We start from the raw sequence: 14,456 nt of genomic DNA, 5'->3' as shown, positions 1-14,456 counted from the left end.
ATTACTGTAGACAAGGCAGCAGTGTGATTTGCCAGAGAAAATATTGATGTGCACCCATTATGAAATTAGTTATCATAAACATGAAACACTTCTGTTCAAATGAATGGAAGAATAGAACTACTTTATCCACAAATGAGTCCTCTTAAGAATATAGTTTTTGTCTTAATCGCATCTTCTGAAACTATTTCCTATACAGAAATCCTTTCCCCTGCCTTTATCACTAGTTAGATCTCAAAATTACATTTGTCAATAATGGTGAACATTAAACTTAATTAGCTCTGTGCCAGTGAGAGAAGATTCCATTTAGGAATGGAAGATCATATGTACTAAAGTTAAAATTTATTGGCAATATCTTTTTGTTCATAGGAGTAAAATTACTTATCATTTTTATCATTGGCCTTTATAAGCTACAGTTGCATTCATATATATATATATATCTGTTTCTTTCCCATCTTTGTCCTGAACTAAAGGACAGAATCAAAAGTCCATAACTGATCAATAAAATGAGGACGTAAAAGGATATCTCCAATAGCCCACACAGGTCAGTTTGAAGGTTCTTACTGCTTTTTTAAGGTGTAGTTGAACAGTTCACTTCGAACCTTGTGGGAAAACTATGTTAATGCTAAATGTTTCCTCTTCCCACAAATGACAAAAACAGAGAAACCATGGGTAGGGGCCTCAAGAGATGGATTCTCTCCTCACTGAGGTGTTCATTTATAGAGATATCCCATTCACACATTTCTCTCTGGACTTCCTTTCCTTGGGAATAAGGCCATGGAAACTGTAACCAAACTTGATGGATTCCCAGGGAGCTGTGGAAGGCCAGGCATCTGGTTGGAGGGGTGTGTTCATGCATGGGCTTTTTGGCTGGTGCTGCCATTGGAGTTATGTCAGTCACTGGGAACTCCTTATGGCCCCATCTGGCACCAGGACTCCTGAGAGGAGGATCTGGGGAAAAGATAACACACTTCAAAGCTGTATTACCTTTTATGGGGAGTCTTTGAAGGGACCTGATGGGGATGATGATTCCCTTTTGCCTTTGCTTATTCAATTTTCTCCTGGTCCATCCAGCCTCCATCCCTTCTCCACACATGTACCTCAAATCCATGTAGGAGGGAGGAGGATGGAACTGTGATGTTACCTGATTTCCCTTTCTGTGGAGAAATAGGCCTGTGCACAAAACTGCCTCTGCCTCCCCCTCCAGGGGTTTACAGTCTGTGTTGTCGATCTAAATTTGTATTTATTTATTTTTTTATTTTAAAGGCTGCTTATGAGAGTTTAAAAAGGTCCACACCTATTCAAAGGAATTGGTGTTTAAAGATCTCCATTATGGAATAACAAGTTTTAAACTGGTGTCACACTCATGACAATGCCAGTGGTTTTACTGCTTCCTTTAAGATATCAGTCTGAGATCTGGGTGTGATGTTTACTACCGTACAATAGTGTTCTGACATCCTAAATTATAGAGGAAAGAGAGCAATTGGCTAACTAGGACCACAGTGATCTATTTGAGAGAACATAGAGAAAAATAAGGGTAATTACTGCTTTGTTTTATGGACTCTGATTAAACTGGACTAAAAAAATAATTGTATACATGCTTTATTAGTGATAATCTTCAATGTCATAAGCAGAATTTGCCTTTCTGATACCCCAGTAGATAGTACAATGATACAAAAATTGCTATCTGAAAAGCACAGATGGGATTGCTGGGACCAATATCGTTATTTATGTGAAACTCTCAAACTCCAAGGAGTTGTGCAGAATTGCTTTCCCTCACTTTAGCAGGATAGTATTGATAAACATTGCAATCACTTGGGCATAGTTTGCTTTTCAGTCAGCAAAATCTCATAGCAAATATTAGTAATAAGACAAGTGTTGTTGTAGCTGTGTTGGTCCGAGGAGAAGAGAGACAAAAGATGGGCAAAGTAATATCGTTTATTGGACAAGCTTCTGTTGGTGGAAGAGACAAGCTTTAAGCTTCACAGTGCTCTTCTTCAGGTCTGGAAGAGGCATCCAGTGTGTGTCAGCTAAATTACAAGTTGGGACAGACTGCTAAGAATAAGGAGTATCATACGGAGTATCATCAAACAATTATAACCCATGCTCGATTGGGACCACTTTCTGAAAGAAATCTTTCCCAAACTCCCTCTTCTGGCTTTCAAACTACCCCTACAACCCCGCCGCAACTCACCAAGCTTATCAGAACCAAGCTCCCCACACACCAGGACATACCAATTCAAAGCAGCACCAGACCCTACCAAAACAAGAGATGCAAAACCTGCAGATGCATCTCAACTACTACAATAATCAAAACCCTCTACAACACACCTTTCAAGATCCATGTGTCCTGCCTGTGTATATCACAACATGTGGTGTACCTCAAGCAGTGCATCAAATGCTTCAACTACAGCTATGTGAGTGGAACCAAGCAATCATGCTCTCGAATGAACTCAAACAAAAAAATGATGAAAGACAATATCCTATCAGTCATAAGAATGGGTCAAACCATCTAGCCCAATATCCTGTCTTCCAATACCAATGCCAGGTGCCCCAGAGGGAATGAACTGAACAGGTAATCATCAAGTGATCCATTCCCTGTTGCTCATTCCCAGCTTTTGGGAAACAGAGGCTAGGGACACCATCCCTGCCCATCCTGGCTAATAGCCATTGATGGACCTATCCTCCATGAACTTATTTCGTTCTTTTTTTAACCCTGTTATAGTCTTGGCCTTCACAACATTCTCTGGCAAAGAGTTCGATAGGTTGGCTGTGAAGAAATACTTCCTTTTGTTTGTTTTAAACCTATTGTCTATTAATTTCATTTTGTGACCTCTAGTTCTTATGTTATGACGAGTAAATAACACTTCCTTATTTACTTTCTTCACACCAGTCATGATTTTATAGACCTCAATCATATTCCCCCTTAGTCATCTCTTTTCTAAGCTGAAAAGTCCCAGTATTACTAATCTGTCCTCATACAGAAGCCGTTCCATACCCTTAATAATTTTTGTTGCCCTTTTCTGAACCTTTTCCAATTTCAGTATATCCTTTTTTGAGATGGGGTGACCTCATCTGCATGCAGTATTCAAGATGTGGGTGTACCATGGATTTATATAGAGGCAATATGATATTTTCTGTCTTATTATCTAGCCCTAGGGGCAGATACTTTTCAAAATGTGATAGCGTCAGATCTGACCTCTTAGTCTTTGTCCTCAGAGGAAACGTGTACATCATTTTCAAAAGACAAGGCTGGAAACTTAAATTCATAACTCCTGCTAGATATTAAAAACCATGGTCTCAACAGAGACTGGTTTTATGGTTCATTACAACAATTTGTAACCTACTTACCCCTGTCTTGAGACTGCAGAGTTGTGAATTGCCCACTTCATTTTAAGTGGTTTCTTGCAACATGTGTTTACCCCTTCCGCTTAACAATCTGTTCCACCTTGTATTTAGCTGTATCATTCTGTGACACTCTGGTTACCTGCAGAAGAGCTCTGTAAAGCTCCAAAGCTTGTCTCTTCCATCAACAGAAGTTGGTCCAATAAAAGATTGGACCGTCTTGTATCTCTCAGTAATTAAATAAGTCATTTGGAATAAATAATTATTGAAACAAAGCTAGTCATCTTATTGTTTTATATTTATGAAGGTGAAGTGTGAGGAGCACACACTATATACTTACAAAACAGCATAATTTAAACACTGTAGATTAACCTGCTTGGCAATGCCGCTTCAATGCAAAAGAAGGATGCTTCTTTTGCATCTTAAGCTTTGTGTTGGCATTTAAAGACCCTGGGAGAGGTGACAGGGTCTGAAAAATATATTTTGTCAATGGAGCTAGGAGCAATGCGTGTGGTAAAGGGTGCCCAACACTTCCCATTATAAAAGCCTGTTTTCAGTTGTTTGTATGTTTATAACTTTGCTAATATCTAACCGTTTGGGCTGAACTTTTCAATGCCGGCTGTTTGCTTCAGGCTTTTTTTGTTTTTGCTTTTTGCTTCAGCTAAAATGGTTCAGCCATTTTTGAGAACGAAGCTTGGGAAAAATATTATTTGCTTACGTTAAAACACACGCACACACAAATTTTGCAACCGTTTCATCAAACACCTCCTTGCTTTGCAGCAGACTTGAAATATGGCAAGGTGGTTGCCCTGGTGCCTGGCCAAGTTTTAAGTCTCTGAAAATCTCAGTTTGCACAAGCTCAGTAGAGACTTATTCAGTTTGGTGGCTAAATTCTCCACCAGAGAATATTTGTATTGAGCATGCTCCATCTCAAGTAAGCAACATTCTCCAGCCTAGAGTTGCAGGGGCTGCCCAGGACTTCTGCAATTGTTCTCCTGGCTGATTGTGTGCTCAGGGCACAGGAACTGAGAGCAGACAGACTGTCTTTTCTGTGCTCTCAATTATCCCTGTCTAGCACCCATTCAGTGAGATCAAAAAGGAGGAGGGAGCTACACCGGAATGCAAAGAGGTGAGAAATGTGATGTGGGGGACAAGGGAAGAGAGGGTTCCATAAGCTAGAACAGGTGGGGGACAGGAGCTGGGGAGTGAATCAGAGCAGAGTGGGCAGGAGCTGGTGGTGAGGTATGGTGGGGGTTTGGATAGAAGTAGAGGGGGAGTGAGGCTAGGGGCACAGGGGCAGAAAGATCTATAACCACTAGAGCACATACTCCCTTCCACAATCTGGAATTGAAAAATCCTGAGTCTTCACATTCCTCCGCTGTCAGCAAATAACTGAATCCCAGTAGCAGAGTATGTATCTCATCTCTCCTCTGTTATCTGCTCCACACAGAGGATAACAGCTGCCATTTACTCTGTTACTTCAAATGGTAGAGGTTTGTACATCCAAATATTCAAACCTTGCTGATGCACCATGTGGGGTCAGTATTCCACATGATGGAATGTTTTTATTTGTCTTCTTTTGACATAATTTTTAAAGGACATTATTAGGACTACAAAGTCAAGCACTTTGAACTTGGAAAATGCCAGAATTAAGGTTTCATGAAACCTTAATTTGAACCCCCTGCTCTTTTGCATCATTATACAGTTTTTAATTATACAGTCACACAGAATGTGTTTTACAAGACGTTGCCTCATTCAGAGAATGGGTAAAATAATAATTCAGAGGAAAGAAAATGTATAACTTCATCCTTGTAAATTTTATTCATATCATCGAGAAATGTCAGGCATAATCAAGAAGTTACATTCCTAAATATGTAATTTATTATTTAAGATGTAGTGCAGTTATCTTGTAGACTTTAGGATTTATATTTTCAAAAGGGTTTCTTGATGATTTAAACTAAAAGCATTTTTTAAAAGATCCATAATTATCCTTGTCTTTAAAATATTTTAGGTGTAATGACAAATATTTTCCAGAGAGGCAAAAAAAATCTTCTGTTATTCACTCAGCTGCTGCTGCCTAGGGTTGTCAACTTTCTAATCACACAAAACCAAACACCCCTGCCCTGCTATCTGCCATGAGGCCCCGCCCCTTCCTGGAGACCTCCCCACCCGCTTACTCCATTCTCCCTGCCTTCGTTGCTTGCTCTTCCCCACCCTCACTCACTTTCACCAGGCTGCGGCAGGGGATGGGATGCAGGAAGGGGTGAGGGCTCTGGCAGGGGGTGTGGGCTCTGGAGTGAGGCCAGAAATGAGGGGTTTAGGGTGCAGGAGGGGGCTCAGGGCAGGGGCAGGAAGTTGGGGTGTGGGAGGGAATATGGGGTGCAGGCTCTGGGAGGGGGTTAGGGTGTGGAAGAAGGTTCTGACCTGTGAGAGGGGGTTCAGGGTTGGGCGGGGGGTTTGGATATGGGCTCTGGCTGGGTGGCGGTTACATCCTAGGTGGACGGGCTGCGGTTCCTGGCCAATGGGAGCTGTGGAGCTGGCGTTCAGGACAGGGGCAGCACGGGGAACTGGACATGCCGGCCGCTTCTGGGGGTTGCAGGGAGCCAAGGCAGGCAGGGAGCCTGCCTTAGCCACATTATGCCACTGACTGAACTTTTAGCGGCCCAATCAACAGTGCTCACTGGAGCTGCCAGGGTCTCTTTTCGACTCGGTATTCTAGCTGAAAACCAGATGCCTGGCAACCCTACTGCTGCTGCTGCCTTCTCCAGGCAGGAGGCAGCAGCTCAATACATCACGATCATTGGGGTTCTATATATTCCTGTCCTAGTTCTGTTTCTATTTTTCCTTTGCCTCAGGCAGAAATGTTTGTAGTAATATCTACTCCTGTGTTTTGTAGCGTAGTCCTATTCTTTGTGGTTTGGGTAATGTTTATTTTTCACCTAAACCAAATAATTTCTCAGGCATTACTGTTTTTTTATCCTCTACCTGAAATGGTATCTCTTTTTTAACATCTTCTATAAGAGGTAAAGATTTCTACAGGTCAGAACCACTTGTATCGCTTAGTAGGTGGAACACACAATGAGACTGTCAGTTGTTTATACTAGAGAATTCAAGTGAATCTACATAGCAGGAAAGCCATTCTAGTCAATGAAAATGTATTCTTCCTCCACATGGATTGCAGTAGCTTTGTGTGGTGAAAAGGGAGAAACAATGGTTGAGGGAATTATGCAAGGTGGCCATATGGGCCTTTTTCTACCTTGTGTGTTTTTAGAAGACATGCAGTGACCTTGATCTCAGATGTGCTCAAAGACATCAGGGCAGTAGTGCCAGTGTAAGAAACTATGGTCCATCCACCCATCTATTTTAAACACTCATCCACCCATCTTTGAAACTGCTATTGGAACTGAGGCCTGGATCCCAGCAGCTCTAAACTGGTGTGCTGACAGAGCAGCTGTGGTAAGGTTAACACTATGTATGTGCTACCAGTTTGGAACATCCAGACTTTCTTTTTTATCTATGCTGCGGTGTGAAGTGCTTTAGTCTATTAGCAAATATTCAACTAGTTTTTCTTAGGTTTGTGTTTTTGAAGTGGGCTTTTTTGTTTTGTTTTGATAGTTAAGCAACTTTGTTCAAGCTAATCCAAAGTGTTTTCATTTAGCTTTCCCCCTCATGGTATCAAATGGCTAGCCCTACCAAATTCAAGATCCATTTTTGTCAGTTTTGTAGTCATAGGATTTTAAACATAATTAATTTCATGAAAAGAACAGGAGTACTTGTGGCACATTAGAGACTAACAAATTTATTTGAGCATAAGCTTTTGTGGGCTACAGCCCACTTCCTCGGATGTGCATCCAAAGAAGTGGGCTGTAGTCCACGAAAGTTTATGCTCAAATAAATTTGTTAGTCTCCAAGGTGCAACAAGTACTCTGGTTCTTTTTGCAGATACAGACTAACACGGCTGCTACTCTGAAACCTGTCATTAATTTCATTATTTCAGCTATTTAAATATCAAATTTCACGCCGTTGTAATTTAGGGCTCCTGACCTAAAAAGGAGTTATGTGTGTGTGGGGGTGTCATAAGGTTATTGTAGCGGGGCTTGTGGTATTGCTACCATTACTTCTGCACTGCTGCTGGTGGCGGTGCTGCTTTCGGAGCCAAGCAGCTGTGCTACTGCTGGCTAGGAGCCCAGCTCTGAGGTATTTGCAGAAGTAAGGGTGACAATACCATACCATACCCTCATTCAGCAGTCATCACTCTCTGGCCGCCCAGCTCTGAAGGCAACAGCACAGAAGTAAAGGTGGCATGGTATAGTATTGTTACCCTTACTTCTGTGCTGCTGCTGGCGGGGTGCCGCTTTCAGAGCTGGGATTCTGGCCAACAGCAGCCGCTCACCAGCTGCTGCTCTTCGGTCACCCAGCTCTGAAGGCAGCGCAGAAGTAAGAGTGGCAAAACCATGGCTCCCCTAAAATAACCTTGCAACCTCCCTAGAACTCCCTTTTGGGTAAAGACTCCCAATTTGAGAAACACTGGTCTCCCTCATGGAATCTGTATAATGTGTGGTTAAAGCACACAGAAGAACATATTTCACAGTGGGAGACTAGATTTCATAGTTTGTGACATGTTTTTCATGGTCATGAATTGGTAGGGCCCTACAAATGGCACAGAGCATTTGCAGGCAGAATGAGTAGGCTGGACCCCCCACCCTACAAAATATAGACATAATTGATGGTGATTGGTGCTGCTGCTTGAGAAGGAGCTGCAATTCATCACTCCCAAACTGTCATATGAAGATGTAGAAAAGCAATTAGTAGGTAAAATTTCTATTAATGGACCCCACAACCTTTAGCTCAAACACCTGCTGCTGAGCTTCACAGATTTCTGTTCTAGTTTAGTTTCCTCAAGTTCTTATTCTCTGATTGTTATAGAAGACTCCTTTAGAGCCATTACTGCAGTTTTGTGGTATGATTAGGGTAACTCCTGTTGCAATGGAGTTCAGTCATTCATGTCTTTGAATTGTCAAAAGAGATTTCTGAACTTGTTTAATCTCTGGTAATTCTTGAGTGGTTGGTTTTTATTCTGGATGGTAGGACCATAATATTTACCATAGCATGCAATTATATCTTTTTATATTGCTTGAAAATAAATGCATAGTTTTGCTTAGAAAACCACATTGATGGTGATGCATTTCCAAATTTAAATTATGATCAGACTTGGGAATTATTACTTGGGCAAGTTTTTCCAAGCTTAACATGTACAACTTTTCTTTTTAATATAGCCCAGTGATGGGGGAGGGTTGTTAGTTTGGCCACTGTTTTAAAGGTATTTTTTACTTAAGGAGCTTTTAATAAACACAGCTGTGCAAAATGATATTCTGGCAGAAATTTGGTATATCTATATTCACATTCCTTGCTATAACTGTATTCTATTTTGCATAGAGACTTCACTGAAATAAACTCCACTACTAATATAAAATAGTTCTAAAATTTATTGATTTCAGGCTCTAGCTTGTGCTCCTGATTGTTGTTGTTTTTTAAATGAGAGCAGGTGATGACTCTATAAGAGCAACAGGTTTTGTTGTTTTTACCATCCTTATTTCCCCTCCCCTACCTGTCCCAATGAGGGAAGACATCCAAAAGAGAGACAGACAATCTTTAAATAGTCATAATGTGCAACTTTAATTTATGGCCCTAAGCTTTCATAGTAATTACTTTTCTAAGTATTTTTTTTCATATAAAGCTGTCATGATTCACATGAAGCAAAAGTGTATTAAGAATAGTATTCTAAGCCTGTATGCCTTGATGTTAAAGTGAAGAGTTGAGCAAAATTGCATATTATTATTAGTATTAGTTTAATTATTTGCTTTATAGTAGAATTCAAAGCCTAAACCTTGGCTGGAGTGCCATTGTGTTAGGCAAGGTACAAGCACATAACTGTCTTAAATAGCTTACAGCCTAAATAGACAAGACAGGCAGAGATGAAGTGATTTGCCCAGATTGTCTCAGCAGGTCAGTGGCAAAGCCAGAACTAAAGTATACATGCTCTCAGTCTAGTTCCCTATCAACTAGACCACACTGCCGAAATCACATCATTGCTTACCTCCTTCCCCCCACAACAACATACAAGTAATTTGCATTTTTTAAGTATAGATATAAAGATCTGGTAACTAGTTTAAACAAAAATCTCAAGAGCAAAGATACTTTTGTTTATGGTTGCATCTTCATCTTTTTGTTGTTGTTACTCTTAGATTTTGCCAGTTTCTAGATTAGGATGACCAGATGTCCCGATTTTATAGGGACAGTCCCGATTTTGGGGTCTGTTTCTTATATAGACTCCTGTTATTCCCCTCCCCCTGTCCCAATTTTTCACACTTGCTGTGTGGTCACCCTATTCTAGATATTGATGTGATCATTTACATATCTCATGTGCTAAAATAGCATGCAAGTGGAGATGCATTAAAGATGTAGTCCTCTAGAAGAAGAGGTGAAAAAGACATTGTTTGAATCTTTGGAGTATAATTAGTTGTCTCTGCCTCAGTTGGATTTTTATCTAAAGTATCAACATATATAAGATAAATTTGGAAAATGAGCAGAAATTAACAGTGTGAGATTAAATTTCTGAACAAATGCAAGTGAATTTGTGCTATAATAATCCTAAACAGAGATACGTACTATAGTGGAAGAGAAATGTGAAGGAAATAATTTATGATGGTGAACAGAACATGAATATAGGCTTGTAACTGTAAGACATTTTGTTTTGATTTATATAAAAGAGGCTTAATCCGATAGATCATGGAGTTGATAGTCCCTGTATAGTGTTGTTGTTATGACTGAACTTAGAACTCTTACCATGTGCACTCAGGTTTGATAACCACATTTAGCTGCTTGACAGCATCTTCACTAATGAACTGTAAAGTGTGTGTAGGTGTGTTTAAAAATATAATTTTAAATGACTTCTCAACATTAAAAGTTTATTATGGAGATACCAGTCCTCTGTAGTTTGAGGGATACTACTTACTGGCATAAGCATGATTCCCTTCCTTTAACTTTGCCATACCCAATCTGATCTGTATGAAATTTCACATGCCAGGTCTTAGTCCAGTGTAACTTCTTTGTTCATTTGTTTCCTGCATTGTTTGTGGTGAATTGAACTAGACGTTTGAGAGAGATGATCAGACAAGAAAGAGATGGTGTTCAGTTCTTCAACCTTTTTCTTATGTGTCTTAGGTAGAGCTGAGTGAGATTTTGGTTTCAGGGCTGAACCAAAACATTCAGAAAAAAAATGGTTTGGTTTGAACTGAAACGGAATTTTTTTCAGTTTTTCTAGCTGAAACTAAATAACCAAAACACTTTTGTCTTAGGTCAAATAAAACAATTTGAGCAGAAATTAAACCTTTTCAGTGTTTTTTTTTTCCCTTTTGGGCATTTTCAGCTTTTCACCATTTTATTAAAATTAAATTAAATTTGAAACAAAATGGCATTTTGATATGAAATATTTCAGTTCAAAATAGTCAAAACAGATAGTTTTGACTTTTTAAAATAAATTTTCTGGCCAAATCTATTTGTTGAATTGGACCTGAATTTGTGAATAATTTTGATGCCCTGAAAAATGCATTCATTAGCAAACTTATATTTACCGAAAAATAATAGTCCTAGTTCTACTACTATGCTCATCATATCCCTCCAACTACTGGGCATAGCAAATCCATTTTTATTGTATCTGTTGTCCATGGCGATAAATTGTGTCTTTAATTAATTTAGTGGTTTTGCTGAGGTGATTAATTACTGTCAGTTCTTTCACTGCATTATAAAGCATGCATTGCTTTTTCCATGTTAATTTTAATGTCAGCTTAGAAAGTTTTTCTACTTTTACTCTAAATCTGTCTATTATATAATTGGTACAGAATCTTTAAATGGTGGAGAAGAGTGATTGCCTTCAGTATACTGTGTATTTAATCAGCAATTAAGTCTCTTTCTAAGTGCTTGTGTATGACTAGGAAGAAAAGTCAACAACTGTACAATTAAGAATTAAGTATTAAAGCTTCTGTGCTCAGAAAACATGTGGTAGGTCAATAGATAAGCTTGTCTTGAAGCCTCTGGTTCTCAGGGTTTTTTGTGTATCTGTGGTTTATTTTTATTTACCTTAAATAAAACTTTATTTACCTTAAATCCCCCTACACTATTCAAATAGTTTTAAAGTGCAACTGTGCTGTGAAAAGTAAATGTTTAGTTGCTGAATGACTGCAAGTGAAAAGAGACTCTGGCCAGGATGACAGAGACACTCACAAGCAGTTAGGTAGTTCCCCTCTGGTGCATTGTAGCATCTCTCCAGGAGTAGAGACTATGTGACCACCCAAATATGTGGGATAGAGGGGGCAGCCAGTGGTGAAAGGGCCCATGGTATTTCTATGGGGAATTCTTGCAGGAGGCAGATTCTTGCATGTGGATCTCAGCCCCAGTGGAGTTGTCTGCTTTCTATTCTACCACGCCATCAACAGTACCTAGTATAAAACTGTCCTGCTAATAAGCAGCAGCAAGTGTGAACTTCCCTTTCTGTTATCACCTGAATTACTTGTTAAGACTCATTCATTTTACTGAAGTTATGCTCTGAAGTGATCCCTAGGAGCAAATTATATACATCCTATACATCTCCTCTCTTATTCACAGGATCGCTAAAGATACTCCTGGGGCAATTCTGTGCCAAAAATTAAAAATTCTGCACACAATATTTTAAAATTCTACACATTTTATTTGTTAAAGTAACACTAGATAATCATGCCAGTTTCAGTTATTTTGGTAATTTATTTCAAAATACCTATCAGCAAATATGTCTGTAACAATACACACACACTCTCTCTCTCTCTCTNCTCCAGAGCCCAGCCAAGGGGCCAGACCCTCAAGCCCCCTCCCCTGGGGTTCAGCCATGGGGCACACCTCAGTCCTGACACTCGCACCTTCTCTGCCCCTCCCCTGAGACCTGCACTGCCCACCACCCACACCTCTCTGACCCTCCCCTGAGACCTGCTCTGTCTCTCTCTCTCTCTCCCCCCGCCCCCCAACGGTAGAGAATTAAAGAAATCCCTACAGATAACCCAGTTCCTGTTTCTCGGCCTCCTCCCCTCCAGAGCCCAGCCAAGGGGCCAGACCCTCAAGCCCCCTCCCCTGGGGTTCAGCCATGGGGCACACCTCAGTCCTGACACTCGCACCTTCTCCCTCCAGAGCCCTGCTGCATCCCCCCAGCCGAGATACTCACATCCCAGAGCTCATCTGCGCCTTCCCCAGCCCAGACATTTGCATCCCTTCCCCCCAGAATCCAGCTACAGGCCATCCCTAGCCCAGACACTCTCACCCTCTACCCCCCCCAGAGACCAGCCACAGCCCTGACACTCACATGCACCCCTGTTCCCTCAGAATCTAGCTGTGCCCTCAGAATCCAGATGCCTATCCCACCTACTCCCAGAGCCCAGCCACGGGGTGCCCCCCAGGCCAGTTGCACCTCTTGCCTTCCCAGAGGCCAGTGATCCAGAGGGAGAAACAGCTTGATGCTAGGTCCTGGGCTTGTATGAAGTTTCCGGCATGCTGCCTCCTTCCTCCAGGGCTTACCAGGAACTGTGGCTGCTGGGAACCCTCCACTCCCTATCTCCCCCCAGCAGTGTCTTCTGTTTGTGAGCTGGGCTCTGCTGGGTCCAGCACTCCCCTAGTGGTAGCCAGCAGCTATGCAGCCCATTTCCGGGGGGATTGGGATGGGGAGGAAATTCTGCGCAGTGGTGCAGAATTCCCCCAGGAGTAATATAATTTGTAATATACTTCAGACACAAGGGTAGGAGATGAAAGTGTTTCGTAACTGGTTCTTCATCATTATTTTTGTCAAGAGTTGGGTTTTTGAGGAAGTAGCAGAAAATGTTGAAATGCTGAAAGCTTGTGTCATCGCATGGGTGTAACGTGGGTAAAAAAGTCAAAAATGGGTGAGAGTTTAAATATTGGATGGTAAGAGACCACAAATTCCAGTGATTGACTCTGGTGACATTCTAAAGAATAGGAGCTCTCAAACATACTTGTAACTGTTTCCATTGCTTTACAATGACTCTACAGACATTATAGGCTTTGGTGTGACTTTTGGGGTTATCGTGGTACTACTTGTGGTGTTGTGTGAGTGGTTGTGTTGATTTTACGTGGCTTGTGTTGTGTAGGGAGAGTTGTGGGGAATGATGGGTATGTGCTGAAGTGAGGGGCTGTGTGTGTTTGAGGTTATTGTGTATACTGGTTTTGTTGTGTAGGTGGTTGTGCAGTGCTGGAGGAGTTTTGCGTGTGCTGCATGACTGTGGCAGTTGGGCACACAGGTGTGGTAGCTGGGCCAAGTAATGCACTATCAGTGCAGTCTCTGTCATGCAGCTGTTGAACTGTTATATGCAAATTAACTGTAGAATAAGGGTGGTGATTGGTTGAGTTACCTCCGATATCTCAATGCTCTAGGACTCTTGGCAAGGCATGGGTACATTTCTTAATATAGCTATATACTACAAGAGTGAAATTTGTGATATCAAAATAGCTGAGAACTGAAAAATTGATTGGTAAGAGACTTTGAAAACCCAGTGATGATCCAGCCTGGTGATATTCTGAACAAAAACAGCTCTTGACCATGTTGTAGCTGCTTCACATTGAGTCAACAGGCATTTTAGGCTTCAGAGGGACATTCCTGGATTTGTTTGTAATAGGCACAGTTAATAATATGAATTATATGTGAGAATTATATTTCATTTTATGATGCATTTTTCAGAAATATTTCTATAAAAGAGAAGGATTACCAAATTTTTGTAATCAGTTAATATTGCTGTATAATTCAGTGCATATCAGAGGAGTCCATAATTTCAGTCTAAGGGGTTGCACAATACAAGGGACTAAATTACAGAATTTGGCTTTAAAATTGGAATGTAGTTAACAATTCGGTTGAGGTATGAGCCAGAATTGTACAGTATTGTGCTCAGTGTTCCATAGTTCTGCTGTACTGCTAATGGGAGTAAAAAGGAGTAAAAACTCATTCTTGTCACTAACGTCAACAAATGTGATTGGAATGCACCAGGTCAGATTAGGATGTTGAGCAGTATCTTGCTACAGAA

The 14,456-nt window shown here is 40.8% G+C and overlaps 1 protein-coding gene across 4 annotated transcripts in view; it reads left to right on the top strand.

The window, feature by feature from the left end:
* The window catches only part of CNKSR2 (connector enhancer of kinase suppressor of Ras 2), a 401,265-nt gene that overhangs the window by 65,615 nt on the left and 321,194 nt on the right, over positions 1 to 14,456 (top strand). The gene's annotated exons all lie outside the window — the stretch shown is intronic.

This window comes from Chelonoidis abingdonii, chromosome 1 (assembly GCF_003597395.2).
Source record: "Chelonoidis abingdonii isolate Lonesome George chromosome 1, CheloAbing_2.0, whole genome shotgun sequence".
Classification (NCBI taxonomy): Eukaryota; Metazoa; Chordata; order Testudines; family Testudinidae; genus Chelonoidis; species Chelonoidis abingdonii.
The sequence above is the reverse complement of the archived record's forward strand: the minus strand, read 5'-3'. Positions and strand labels throughout refer to the sequence as shown.